Source organism: Malus sylvestris, chromosome 10, assembly GCF_916048215.2.
Source record: "Malus sylvestris chromosome 10, drMalSylv7.2, whole genome shotgun sequence".
Taxonomy (NCBI): Eukaryota; Viridiplantae; Streptophyta; class Magnoliopsida; order Rosales; family Rosaceae; genus Malus; species Malus sylvestris.
The window spans coordinates 29037922-29052354 of NC_062269.1; the positions used below are offsets into that span (position 1 = coordinate 29037922).

A 14433-nucleotide genomic window follows, 5' to 3' on the forward strand; every position below is an offset into this window, starting at 1 on the left:
GGAATAAGGAGGAGTCATAATTGAATTTCTATTAAACTAGTTTACTAAATTGTTTTGGAATCAGAGGACGAATGATATTTGATTTCATATAAGTTGTTGTTTACTAACTACCTGAATCAAAATAAAAACTAATATGATTATTAAAATACCCTTGTTTTAAATTAGTTATTTTGTATACTAATTAATAAAAAAATCATATGAATTTTTTACCCATAATAGGCCTCTTAATATAACATACAATGCACTTGTCCTAAATTAATTAATATAATTGATATTAGCATTTGCCTACACACTTTGTGTGTATGAATACATTTTTTTTTTTAGAAAATGAGAAGGAGAGAGGGAGAGAGAGAGAACGTGGGGGGAGTGGGAGGTTTTTGTTTCTGGTATTTTTTTTAATATTTTTTTTATTAAATATTGGAGGTATTTTAACATCACATGTAGATGAAGCTTCAATAAAAAACAGTAAATATATGAACATTTGAAATTACATTATTGCCCATCATTTTTTTTGTGATAGAAGACTAAGTAGTCTTTTCACAATCTTTTGGTTGACAAAGAAGATTTCATTAATTAATAGAGATAAAATGTTGCTGATCTGTGACTCATCCTTTATTTCCTTCTCCTCTGTGAAACTCTAGCCCTAGCCCCAATTTCTGACTCCTCCATGCCTTCCCTTTTCGCTTTCTTGGTTACTCTTGCCATGGTTCGCAACGCCGTTCAATCCAATACGTCTATGAAAGCCGGTGAGTGGGTCGAAGTTCAGAGATCTCATATATGCTTCCTGTGCGAGTTGCCTACTATCGATCATAATGGGTATGATGTTTGGCTGATGGGTTCTTTTTTCTTTTTTCTTTTCATTTTCTATAAATTTGAAATTTTGATTGTTGAAGTTGAGGATGGGTGCGATAATTCTACATATGGTGGCTGTTATATTTGTGGTGGTTTTAGGAAGGGTTGTGATGGCGTGGTGGGTAGGGTTGTTATTGTGTCCGTTCATGGTGGTAGATTTGGGAAAGACAGAAGGAGGGTGGTCTGGGGTTGCAGAGGAGTTGGAAGGTAAAACTGCAAAGAGTGTTACAGAATTAGAAAAACAATATGGGGGTAATATTGGTACAAAAGGTGGATTCCTGATAGGCTTCATTTCGGGGAATTCAATTACCACCTCAATGTCGAGAATTGAATTCCGGGAGTTTAAGGAGTCTGATTCCCTATATTAAGTGGGTCCCACACACTTTTTTCATAACCCAAGTGTTAGTAAACACCTCAATCAATTGGAGGAAGTGTAATTCCGATTCCTTACATTCAATTCCCGTTACGTTAATGTGACGATCACACCAAATGATGGTTGGATTATTATAACATGGGCGTTTCTAAGGTGCGGAATGGATTATATGTCATCCGCACCTTAGAAATTGCCATTATTACGGTTGATATTTTATAAACCTCGAACAATTTTATTAAATAGACATATGTGGTATGGTGTTATAATATGAAATTGATAATATAATGTGACAATGTAACATCATACTAAAAAATCTCTCTAATAGTAATGACATGCCTCCATACATTAATCTCACGGTTTCGTTACTCATCATTTGTGTCACGTGGCTGCCAAATGTGTGCCATGTGGCAAATTTTTTTTTATATTTAAAAAAAAAACTTGAATCTTCTAAAAAAAAACTTAAAAAAAAAAACGGAACCCACCCCTGTTATCCCCCCCAAGCCTCCTCACCACCTCCCTCTCCTCCACTCTCTTCACCTCCCCTCCCATCCAAAAACCCACCCCACCCCCACCTTCCCCGAGCTCTTTCTCCTCTTCACCCCCACCCTCTTTCCCCCCGCACCCACCCTCACACATTCCTCTACACACCTCACTCCTTAAATCCACACCAATTCCTCCCATTTTCACCTCACGAACCTAGCGATAGCGGTGTAGACGGGATCTGTCTTTTTTTTTTTTGGGTTGCATGGGAAAGAAGATGAAAATGGGGGAGAAGAGATGAGGAGGAGGAGAATGAGGGGGAAGATGAACTGAAGGTTTTTTTTTTTTCCCTATGTTGCGGGGGGAAGAGAGGAGAAGGGGGAGGGAGGTAGTGGGTCGTGGAGGGATAAGGTTTCTGGGTTTGGGGGTTGCGGGGAGGTGTGTTTCAACTTTTGTTTTAGGTTTTTTTATTTTATTTTATTTATTTATTTTTATTTAGAAGATTTAGTTTTTTTTTTAATTTAAAAATTATTTTTTTGCCACGTGGTATAACTGTGGTAGCCATTTTAGCGCTTAACGGATCAATGGATGAAAAATGTAACGGAAGTATTATTTTGAAATAAAATAGTACGTGATGTATGAAAGTGAAATGTTTTAAAAATGTTGTATGAGATTGTAATAGATCTCAAACCTGATAGGGTATTGTGTAATTTACCCACAAATTAAACAAACAAATATATGCACAAGGGATAAAAAGAAAAAAAAAAGGGTAGAAATAAGAAATTATAACTAAGGTTCTCAACAAAGAAGCAAAAGAGAGTACTTGGAGATTCAATCGGAGAGGGTAGAAAGCCAAAAAATTGCCGATCGTACGGCTCTGGTTGATGGCTGTCAAATTATTCCGCAATCACCGCGTAGGTAACTTTTCTTTTGTTCGATTTTCTCTGTTTGCTGTTTTCCGCTTTCCTTTTATTTGTTTGTGCCAAATGAATTAATAAGTAAAACCCCTTAAACCTTGACGGCACTGTGACTTGAAAAAGAAACAATGCCTACGAAGGTGTATTCAATTGGAAATTTGAGAAATTTTAATGGATTTATAAATTCATGAATTTTTATGGAGTCTAATTGATTAGTAGAAATTTCATATAAAATTTTAATCAATTCCCTTGAAATCTCATGGGGAGAATGAAATTTGTGGATGTTTACAATACACTACAAAATCTCTCCAATTCACTTCAATTCCTCAACTTTTTCAAATTCTTTAAAACCAAAAGTATAACTTGAATATACCTGAAATGTTATAAATTTATTTAAAATTCTAATTGAATACACCCAGATCTCTAAAGATTTTAATACACTATTATAAAATCCTGATTGAATACGCATTGAATTTTAGAGAATTACTTAACATTCTAGTTGGATACCTCTAGATTCGTTGAAAGAATTAGAATCCCCCAAAATCCTAATTGAATACGTATTATGCTTAACTAATTCGGTATTTCCTTTGATTTTCTGTATTATCCTATCTATAACTGATTCACAACTATTTCATTTCGATTTCGATTTCGATTCAATCTCAATTTATTTGTACGGAGTTGGTTTTGTTCCCGACACTGAAGAAAAATATTGCTTTCTATAAAGCTATTGCTATTGCTGTTGCTGTTGCTATTGTGGTGCAATGCCTCGGCTGACCTCTTTCCACCTTAGGCTATTTTCCCACCATCAGATATCTAATGGTAGCTTGGTGTCGGCACATTGTGTGTTGATTTCTTGGCCTCAGTGGCCTCTTATCCTAATCCGGACGACAAGATCAAAACAACCAGCTTCAAGGTAATTTAATTTCCCATTGCACTTACGCTACCGCTACTTGAACTTAGGTTGACTATGTAGCCCGGTCGTTTGTGCACTTTTAGCCGATGAAACCATGTTCTGCATTGTTATTGGTAATAAATCTTGTTGACACATGAATCATGCTATAGCTTGGCTTTGATAAGTGAGGTTGGTTGGGTTCGTAGGTTCAAGCTGGTGGGAACGCAGGCAATGCTTTAACGTGTGCAGCTCGTCTGGGATTAAGGGCTGGTTTGGTATTGCTGTGCTTTGAAAAAAAACTGCTTCTGTTATGCTGTGAGAATAAACTCATTTTTGTGGCTTCACGTTTTTAGCTTTTTTACATCCAAAACTGTGAAAATAAGCTGTTTAGCTCATTTTTTATACCCACTTTTTATAAAAGCACCTCAATACTAAACCAATCATAAGTCCGACTCTGAGGCTGATTTCCATGGTCTTTAATTTTATCAGTAACTTTGAATTTTCTTTCTGCAGAGGGAACCTTGATTGTCTGATTTAGGTAAGCTTTGTAAAACGATAGGTTGTAGATGATACACAAGGCAGGGGTATACTGCAGGAGCTACAAGCCGACAGCATAGATACTTCTTTTGTTGTGGTAAGCTTCAATTGGAAAGCCATTTATAAATTTGAATACCCGTTTGGTGTTTTTTAGGCAAATATTATAGTGCATACGGTTTAAATTCAATCTATACTAAAACCCAAAAACAACTGAATCACTGTTCATAAGAACAGTGTAGTTCCGATTTTGCCCTTGCTTAGTTTGTGTAATTACATGTCTGCCATTCGGTGTTGAGTTATTGAGCTGTCGTTCACTCTCTTCGACAGCACAGCAAGAAAACTCAGTTTCCTCCTCCATCTGTTCATTCCTGCTCACTTCAATTTGAACCAAAAAGATCCCCACCGAGTCCGGAGGGCTCCTCCATTCCTCCCTTAGTTTGTGTTATTACAAGTCTCCATATCTCTTCCCTCCGTGACTCAGCTGACGACGACGGGCTATTTCTGTTTGAAAGCCGGCAAATCAGACCTCAACGTTTTACCAATCGTCTCCCTTTCATCTCAGGAACAAGAAACACCCGTTGCATGCCTCGATTCGTTACGGTTTCGATGAGGATTTTTTTAATACTCCTCAGAGTTTTCCTACGTTTATGCGACGATTCCGGCGAAGGTCGGCGTCGATGTTGGTCTCAAACTATTCCTCAACAACTCAGGTACCTTCTTCATGTATTGTATGTAAAGATTCTGCTTCAAATATTTGATTTAATATAAATGGGTTTTATTTAATTTTTCGTATTTTTTTCCTTCAAATTTCTGGGTTGTGCTCAAATTTTCGTTAAATTTGTGGGTTTTTTGGTGTGATTTTATCTGAAAGTTTTGGTTGCTCTGAAGGATGTTAAGCCCCCTCCCTCTCCTCTCTCTCTAAACTCTCTGTAGATTATGTTGGTTCTTAAAAGTCTCCAATTTTTTTATTTGGTTTCCTCTTAATTTTATTTATTATTGATTGTTGCCTAAAAATCTATGAAGGGTTTGCTCCTTTGATCGTGGACTAAAAGATTTGAATGAATTATGATAATCTCTTTAACTTCAACTAGCTTTGATCATTTGCAATTAGAAGCCCTAAGTTTTCATGTTGGAAAAATTATCCCCAAAAGATCCGTATTTTATAGTTAATTTATTTTGGACCCTTGAGTATGAGTATCAAACGCTTCATAAATAGCATTGCAATTTCCAGTTCATGCTGAGACCAGAACGTGCTTTTGGCTCATACATTAAAGCAGTTCATAAAGTTGTTCTCTTGCTTGATAGTTAGTTCATATTTCGATCTTTGATCATATTCCCAGAATCAATCCAACATATATATGTTTTTCATTACTCTTTCATCAGCAGGTCTCAATCAAAGTTGTGTATGCTTTGTGCAGATAGAGAAAGCGGCTGGGATATGAGCAATAAGCGTTTTTACAAAATCTTAATATACCAGTGCGAGTGAAGTGTGTCTGTTTACAAAATCTTAATATACCAGTGAACATTCAGGTAAATCTGTCTTTCATGGGTTTTTCTATTATTCTTTGCAGTTTTTCCCTGTTGCCTGCCATTAATTACCAAATTATCTATGTGAACTAGGTCCAAGTTCAACTACTTATGGTTTGGCATTATACCATATGATGAATTCTCCAGTCGAAGATACACCCTTGCTACAGAGTTTTATCAAGGGGGATGATTCGTATGAAATTCAAGGTTTAACTATTAACTGATTCTTCTCTCCTCAGGGTTCATGGATTGTTAAGCAATGTGTGGGAAGAAAGCATGCGGGCACTTGAAATCAATTATTTCCACGAGAAGAACTATTTGGAGGTATATCAATTTTTAGTATGCTTTTATATATGTTCTTTGATCACCCTACTTTGTGGACAGCTTATTGATACTTCACTGAAATTCAAGGCCTTCTATTTTCGGGTTCAATTTGTTAGAGTATATAGAGTTAAGGTGATTCCAAGTGTCACATGATTTGTCTATATGTTTGTGAGGTTCAATCAATGTCATATGAAGATGGTAGCATGTGTTACAAGATTAAACCATCTCAGTGTAGTGTCAAGAGGCAGTTAGTGAGTCAGTTATTTTAGAGGGATATAATCGTCACTCAATGTGTAGTATTGCTTTTGGTAATTAATTAATTATTTTAAATGCAATATCATGAATATTTATTTTCATATATATATATATATATATTTGTAAAGAACATCAGAACACACGAATGTAATATATGTACATATTAAACACTACTCCTTAACACATATATTTTCTACATTTTCTACATTTTCAACAATTTTCTAAACCCCGCAGCAACGCGCGGGTACACTTGCTTGTGTACTTCAAATCTGGAACCAGTCAATAGTTTTTGTTTTTTGGTTTTTATTATTTTGGTTAGGTAATGTATCTTGAGAATCTTATATTACTGTAATGCCTAATGTTGTATGCGCCTGTATATGATACAACACGAATGAGACAGATTGGACTAAGATAGGAACTCGGTTAGGTTTATAAGAGAAGGGTTGGATGATCTCCTAAATTTGGCTGATTATGCCATATGCTCAGCGATATTTCCACGGGCTAATCATATATGTTCAGTTTCTTTCTTTTGATTTCCAAAATCCCAAAACTTGCTGTCTTAATTTTTGGTTTGATCTCTTGGTCCAAGTGTAATGCCGCTAGGTCATTTATGTGGGTGACTTTGGATATCTTGTCTTACAGGCCTGGACAGGAGCAGCATCTGTTCCTAGTGCTCTTGCTTCGATGCTTTTGCGACTGCCAAAGATCAAATTCGCAATTGTGACATTGGGTGAAGATGGATGCATAATGCTTGAGAGAAGTGTGGGCGGTAAGTATTCAACTGTCGAGGGTTTATTGAGGAAGAGAACATTGTGAAACGGAGGGTCCAAGGCTGTGGTTTGCAATTCTGTAAATATAGCATGTTTTTATCTGATTGAAATAACTTTTAGGTTTTCGTTCAAAACTCTGTTTTTTGCAGAGGATTCTCAGACAGAGGAAATGGAGGCCGACAACTTATTGGAATCGCTGAAGCGGAGAAAGGATGCTAGCGTAACTATCCCAACTTGTATTTCGTCGGTAAGTCTAGTTGAATGCTACTCTGGTGAATTGAAACCAAAGAAATGATGAAACCATTGGAGGCGCTGTTGTGACACGGGCAAAAGGCACCCCATATGGTTAAGAGAATTTGAGCATTCATTGGTAGACAATTTAGAAGGGAATACTATCGTATCCATGAATCTTGATGAAATTCTCAGTAGCCCCTCATCCCTTCTATACAGTTTTTGAGGATTGCTTAATGGATTTCATCCACGTGACTTGAATATTTACGTGGACTTAGGAGCATAAGTACCAAGTGGAAAATATTTCCAACTGATTTGTAACGTTTTTCCATTTTAATCCTTTCAGCCAGTGACAAAATTGAAACCCAATGGAATAGGGACAGTTTTTGGGAACAGCTGAGAAAGTACCACCCCAAGAACTTCTGGATACAGCAGGTGCTGGAGATAGTTTTACCGGAGCAATTCTCTATGGTATAGTTAACCATTCAACTCTCTCTCTCTCTCTCACACAGATCAATCTGCCAATTATTGCTTCAATTTTTACTGCTCGGAAAGGCACCTTTTCAATTATCAACTGTATAACTCGTGGCTTCTGAGTGCATTTATATGTGTTTAGAGATTGCAGCATGGTTTATTCTTAAAATCCCTACTGGATGTGTAGCTCATCAAAATGTGGGATTGACTGTTTGGGAAGTAAAGGGTTTGTTCAGAAATTGTAGCATGATTGTTTATTGTATCAGTTTGAAATGCAACTCTTATGTCTTATCCTTTCTTTTAATATATATATATATATATATATATATATATATATATACTATGATTGATTGACAAGGTTCTTTAAAATTTGTTAAAACAGGATCATATGAGGCTGTTGTTGAACAACTACGTAACCTCTACAAGTACGTGGTCGATCCCCCATCTTCCATTAGGAGGTTCATGGGTTTGTTTGACAAAACTATACGCCAACAATTGGGGTGCTCATTGCACAAATGGCTATTGTATGCCATACACCGCAACTGGGAGTATTACAACAAACAAGATGTTCGACACCTTTTTGATCTAATAGCAGACATGCTACCTATTAGGAACCACATCAAAACATGGGAGAAATGCCTCATGTTCTCGATGGAGCCCAAGTCTACATCAAGCTTCAAGATCTCATCACCCAAAAGAAGAACGAGATCGATTCATTCGCTGGATCCAATTCCGCTGTTGACTAACTATGAGATACGTACATTCCATATTACCTATAGCTGCCAAATCACACCGAGTGTGTATATATACATATAACAGCTATGTACCTATATGGCTGCGGCTCAATTGTCCCACTGTTTTAACTACCAACTAGCCTATAACAACTCAACAATCTTGCATATATAATCTGGATGAGTTCTTGTATCATCCAACATATTAATAGCTTTTGGTTGTTGCTAGCAGCCAACCCACTCTGCCTAAGTGTTTTTAGCAAATCCTTTGACTCGTGCTGTCTAGATACTGCACCAACGACCTCTGGTTTTCAGCAAGTCCTTAGACTCCTGCTGTCTAGATACTGCACCAGATCTTAGGATTTCATCTGATTAGCAGCTGCTAACGTAATCGGCATCTTCAAAAAGGCTGTGGATCTTAGGCGTCATCATCAGAAGCCATGAACGATTATTTGCCCATTTGGAATTGATTTCTGGTCTTGGACCTCGGAAGGCCTCCTTTACAGAGGTCGTTGGTAAGATTTGGTGCAATATCTAAACAACAAGAGTCTAAGGACTTGTTGAAAACCAGAGGTCATTGGTGCAGTATCTAGATAGCACGAGTCAAAAGGACTTGCTGAAAACACTCGGTTGGAGTGGGTTGGTTGCTAGCAGTAACCAAAAGCTATTACTATGTTGGATGATACAAGAACTCATCCAGATTATGTATGCACATATTGTTTAGCTGTTATAGGCTAGCTGGTAGTTAAAACAGTGGGACAATTGAGGCTCAGCCATATAGCTATGTAGTTGATATATGTATATATACACACACGGTGTGATTTGGCAGCTATAGGTAATATGGAATGTACGTATCTTATAGGTAGTCAGCAGCGGAATTGGATCCAGTGGATGAATCAATCTTGTTCTTCTTTTGGGTGACAAGATCTTGAAGATTGATGTAGACTTAGGCTCCATCGAGAACTTGAGGCATTCCTCCCATGTTTTGATGTGGTTCCTGATAGGTATTGTATCTGCTATTGGATCTAAAAGGTGCCGGACATCTTGGTTGTTCTAATACTCCCAGTTGCGGTGTATGACATACGGTAACCATTCATGCAATTACCGCTCCAATCGTTGGCGTATAGTTTTGTCAAACAAACCCATGAACCTCCTAACGGAAGACGGGGATCGACCGCGTACATGTAGAGGTTACGTAGTTGTTCAACAACAGCCTCATATGATCCTATTTTAACAAATTTTAAAGAACCTTGTCAATCAATCATAGCATATATATATACACATTAAAAGAAAGGATAAGACATAAAAGTTGCATCTCAAACTGATACAATAAACAAACAGCAAGGAAGGCAATTAAATCAATCTATCAACAAAGTCTTAAGTTGAAGATAAGAAACAGAAAACAACAGCAACAAAGCATTTTCCCACTAAGTGGGGTCGGCTATATTGATACCCAAGAAACAGAAAAGAAGAAAAAAAAATCAATCATATACGTATTGATACCCAAGAGCTTCTTGGAATGGAAGTAGAGATTACTACATGAGATTGAGGGCTAAACACAAGAGCTTCTTGGAATGGAAGTGTCCTTTTTCGAGGTTTCTTTCTTACTTTTTTTGCGTTTCAATTTGATTGCCGAATGAAAAAAAATTACCATCACTGCACTTATTTGACTGTCAGTAGCCAAGCACAAGCAGGACCTTTTCCTCTTCTCGGGCAGCTTGGCCAAAGGTTGTGCATCTGAAATAAATAATTAATAAAAAATTCAGCAACAATTGTCAAATCCTTGTAATTCGTAATCACTTTCATTCACCGGCTTACGATAGTCCGTCTTCCTCGCTTCGTCTATTTGGCTCTGCTCTTCCTCTTCCACTTCAACCGTACCTTGGGCTGGAAGTGAAACCAACATCATTTAGTCGAATCCTAATTTCAATATGCGCGCAGGTCAATTCAGCAACTTAAACCGAAATCCGAAATCATCCTAATTCAGCCAAATCCTCATTCGATATCACTTTTTTTTCATCCTAATTTCACTATGCGCAGCTCAATTCAGCAAGTTCAAACCGAAAATTGAATTCGAAATCATCCTAATTCAGCCAATTCCTTATTCGAAATCACTTTCAAGAACGATTATCGGACTTACGATGTTCCGTCATTGCAGCTTCGTCGATCTCGCTCTCATCTTCCACTTCAACGGCACCTTCGGCTGCAACTGAAATCAACATTATTTTGTCAAATCCTAATTTCAATATGCGCAGCTTAATTCAGCAAGTTAAAACGAAAATTTGTAATCAAAATCATCCTAATTCAGCCAAATCCTCGTACGAAATCAGTTTCGAGAATGACAACCGGACTTACGGTGTTCTGTCGTCGCAGCTTCGCCGATCTCGCTCTCATCTTCCTCCATGGATGATTCTTGCCTGCAAGATAGATATATATAGAGAGAGCGAGCGAACCAGATTTGAACCTCACTGTTAACCCTAAAAACCACTAAGTCTACGTGGAGCGCAGACCGAGTAATCTATGAGCTAACTACGTCATTCGGTGAATGCGGGACATACCAACTCGTCGGTCGAGCTCGGCCAAGGAGTAGAATTTGTTGATGTTGCGTTGGGTGAGCGGCTCTCGGTCGAGGAGTAAAATTTGTTGATGTTGCGTTGGGTGCGCGGCTGACTTCTGCGTTTTGTGATTGCGGTCGAGGAAGGAACACGTCTCAACCTCTTGGGTTCTCGAACCTGAAGACAAGGCTACTATTCTTACAAAGTTCACGAATCGTCGTCGTCAGATTCAGCCATAGTGATGGTATTCGTCAGAGTAAACTCACACCGAATCGACACCAAAGTGTAAGGGCACAAATACTCAAAGCGGATATAAGTCTTAATAGTGAACGTGGTTCGGCCGTCTGAATGCCGAACTCTAAATCCCACTTGAGAGTATCTAATCATAAAATAACTCGGCGTGTAATGCGCCGAGCTCAGTAAGCTGTAACACCTCACTTCGCCGAGAAGGCTAATGAGATGACCTCGATCAATAAGGATTCGGAAATCCTTCTCGACCGAGACTTGGATAGGTAACCAACCGTCCTCACCGCAGTGCTGTTGATGCCAACGGAAGATACTGCGAGATCCGCTGATTCTACGGCGATAGAGCTATCTATGCCGACTGAAGATATCACCGGTTGCTTTCACAGTGCTGTTGATGCCAACGGAAGATGTGTCAGCGAAAAGAGAAAATAAAAAAATCTCAAAGTTGTTGAGAGAGTTTACGCATGGCAGTTGTGTGTTGAATTGGAGTGGGTTGAACAATGCACAGCCTCCTCTATTTATAGCATCAGATACTTCCTAAGTAGAGTTAATCCGAGTAGTTAAACCCTACTCGGATTGGGACTTCTTCTTCTAATCAAACACCATCTCGAGTAATCCTACTCCCATCAGGATTTTGGACCTAACCTTTCTATCAGGCCGCATTCAAAATGTGTCTCAACCTCCTCATCTCACCGAGACTCCTTATCACATCAGGATTTCTGTTAACCGCAGAACTTCCCCCGCCTCTTCCTTATCCAGGCCGTTCCTTTTCCTACTAGGATTCAAACGACCCTAACCATGCGGCCCATGAACAAGACGACCCCTAGCAGTTTTTAAATAAATCCTTTCGGGCTGAGAATGATTCTACACTCGGCCCAAACCAATATTTTGGGTCTAAACACTTTCTTTTATTTCTATTAATTAATGAAATTATATTTGTCAATCAAAAGAGAAAGAAAAAACTACTTCTTCTATTACCAAAAAAAAAAAAAAAAATGATGAGCAATAATGTAATTTCACATGTTCAAATTTTACTATTTTTATTGAAGCCTCACCTACAAGTGATGTTAAAATACCTCCAATATTAAAAAAAAAAAAAAACCAAAAAAAAAACCTCCCACTCCCCTCACGTTCTTTCTCTCCTTTTTATTTTCTAAAAAAATATGTTCATACACACAAGTGTGTGTAGACAAATGTTAGTATACAATTAAGCGCGCGGAGTGATTGCCTTCCAATTTGAAGAAGTTGTGCCACATGTTTTATTTTGCTCACCACCATTTAGTGTGGTGTATGCTTACCACCCTATTTATCACTGTTAGATAAGTTTGAATTTTCAAGATTCGTGTAGTGGATAAGCACAAATCTCAAAATTTAAACTCATCTAACGGTGATAAATAGGGTGGTGAGCATACACCACACTAAATGGTGGTGAGCAAAAATGCACTCTTTATTCAATGCGTTTTTTAAATAACAAAAAATTTACCGGTGATAGTTTATAAGACAATTGTCACTTATGTCTCTCCATGAGACTTTTCCGTCAAATTAATTCAATTGCAGAATATATACAGGTCTCACAATTAGTCCATAAACTTTCAAGTCATTTAAGATTTAATTTGGTCCCTAAGCTATTTGATACCAAAACCAAACACATATTTATAATTCAGCATGCCGGTCCTGTTGGAAAAATTAGACCCCTATTTTCTATATTAAATCACATACAAAATTAAGAAATAATTCATTCAATTATTTATCAAAATTAATGCACGCGCATGAGTAACCAATGTTAAATGAAAGTGACATAATGGATTAGAAAAACCTAAAAATTCGGCTGAGGCAAGTGTTAGACACTCTATCCTTAATTAAGACAAATTTACGCCCCACTACGGTGCTCATGGTTGATCGGCGCTTGTCTCTCAAGATACAATGACCATGTCTTTGTAATAATAGCACTCCAAATCACAAGACTCTATGAGCCATGATGTGTTGAATACTCTATCACATAAACTCAATGTAGACTCTAATTTAGTGCAATATATGTATGATTAAAAGTTATTAAGTGATTGTAGGCGCTACTCTATTTATAGAATTTGAGATGCTTCTCTAGAAAGCATGTGACTATTTATGAAGAGTTAAAAGTTGCAATTCTTCATTTGAATAAACATGTATTTTCACCAAAAGGCATCATTTTTAATTTCCATTCAATTATAAATTTAATATAATAATAATATTATTAAAATTTTCAACCGGTCCCATGTCCGTACCACATCATCAAACCAACAGAGTTTGAAGTGAACTGGAGAGCGAGACAGGCATGCACCATTTGCATGACATTTTTTTGTCAATTTAATTTACGTATGGAAGTTCTTGGACCAATTCTAAAATCTTCTCTTCATATTATAGGCCTTGCTTCCACTTTTATTAATTTTTTTTATTGAAAGAATCTACAAACCATTTTTTATATATGTAAAACACTTTTTGAAAAACACTCCAAACTTTTTATGTCTAAAGTTTTGACTCATAAACCATTTTGTTTGACAAAATTTCTGACAAAGTCAGAGGTTTGTATGAGAATAGAGAGAGACAAGAGAGAATAAGGCGGAGAAAAGAGGGTCAAGTAAAAGAGTTGTGAATTTGAAATTTTATTTAATTTTATTCTTTAATTAGTGGGATCCATGGCAGAAGCAGAATTTTACGTGAAAATGAGCTTTACATAAATATTTTAAAAAATAGATAGTATTTACAAGAGAGTATAATACATGCTTTGATTAGTGAGTTAATTAATTTTTTTGAGGCCTAAATGCTTTTTTTCATGTTGAAATTAACCTTCCATTATCAAGCCAATATAGAGAGTAATTAATCAAATATAAAGAGGATTAAGAGAAATTAACCTTCCAATATCAAGTCTATGAAATATGCTAGGGAAATCATATTTTGGAGACCACATAATGTGACAGTTGATGATTAGATTTCTTCTTTAATGATTTAAAGAAGCAGTCTAACCATTAACCGCAATATTATCACGTGGTCTCAAAATATGACTCAAATAAATAGTCTCTCTAGCATAACTCAAATTAATATAGAATAAGTTGGGAATTTTCAAACAAAAAATGAGATGAATGGATTAGGAATTTAGGGAACAAAATATATGATATTTTAAAAACTTGGTAAAAATTTAAAGAGAACAAAGATATTTACAAACTTTAATATCGTTGTGGGTTGGGAATTTGGATGGCAAAATATATGAATTTTCAAGAAAGGGAGGAGGAAAA

General features: G+C 36.9%; 2 pseudogenes; one reads left to right on the plus strand and one right to left on the minus strand.

Moving 5' to 3' along the window:
• The first annotated feature begins 667 nt into the window (after positions 1-667).
• LOC126584423 (uncharacterized) lies at positions 668-7801 on the plus strand (annotated as a pseudogene).
• Positions 7802-9685: 1884 nt separating this feature from the next.
• On the minus strand, positions 9686-10832 carry LOC126587647 (uncharacterized; annotated as a pseudogene).
• Between the last annotated feature and the right edge of the window lie 3601 nt (positions 10833-14433).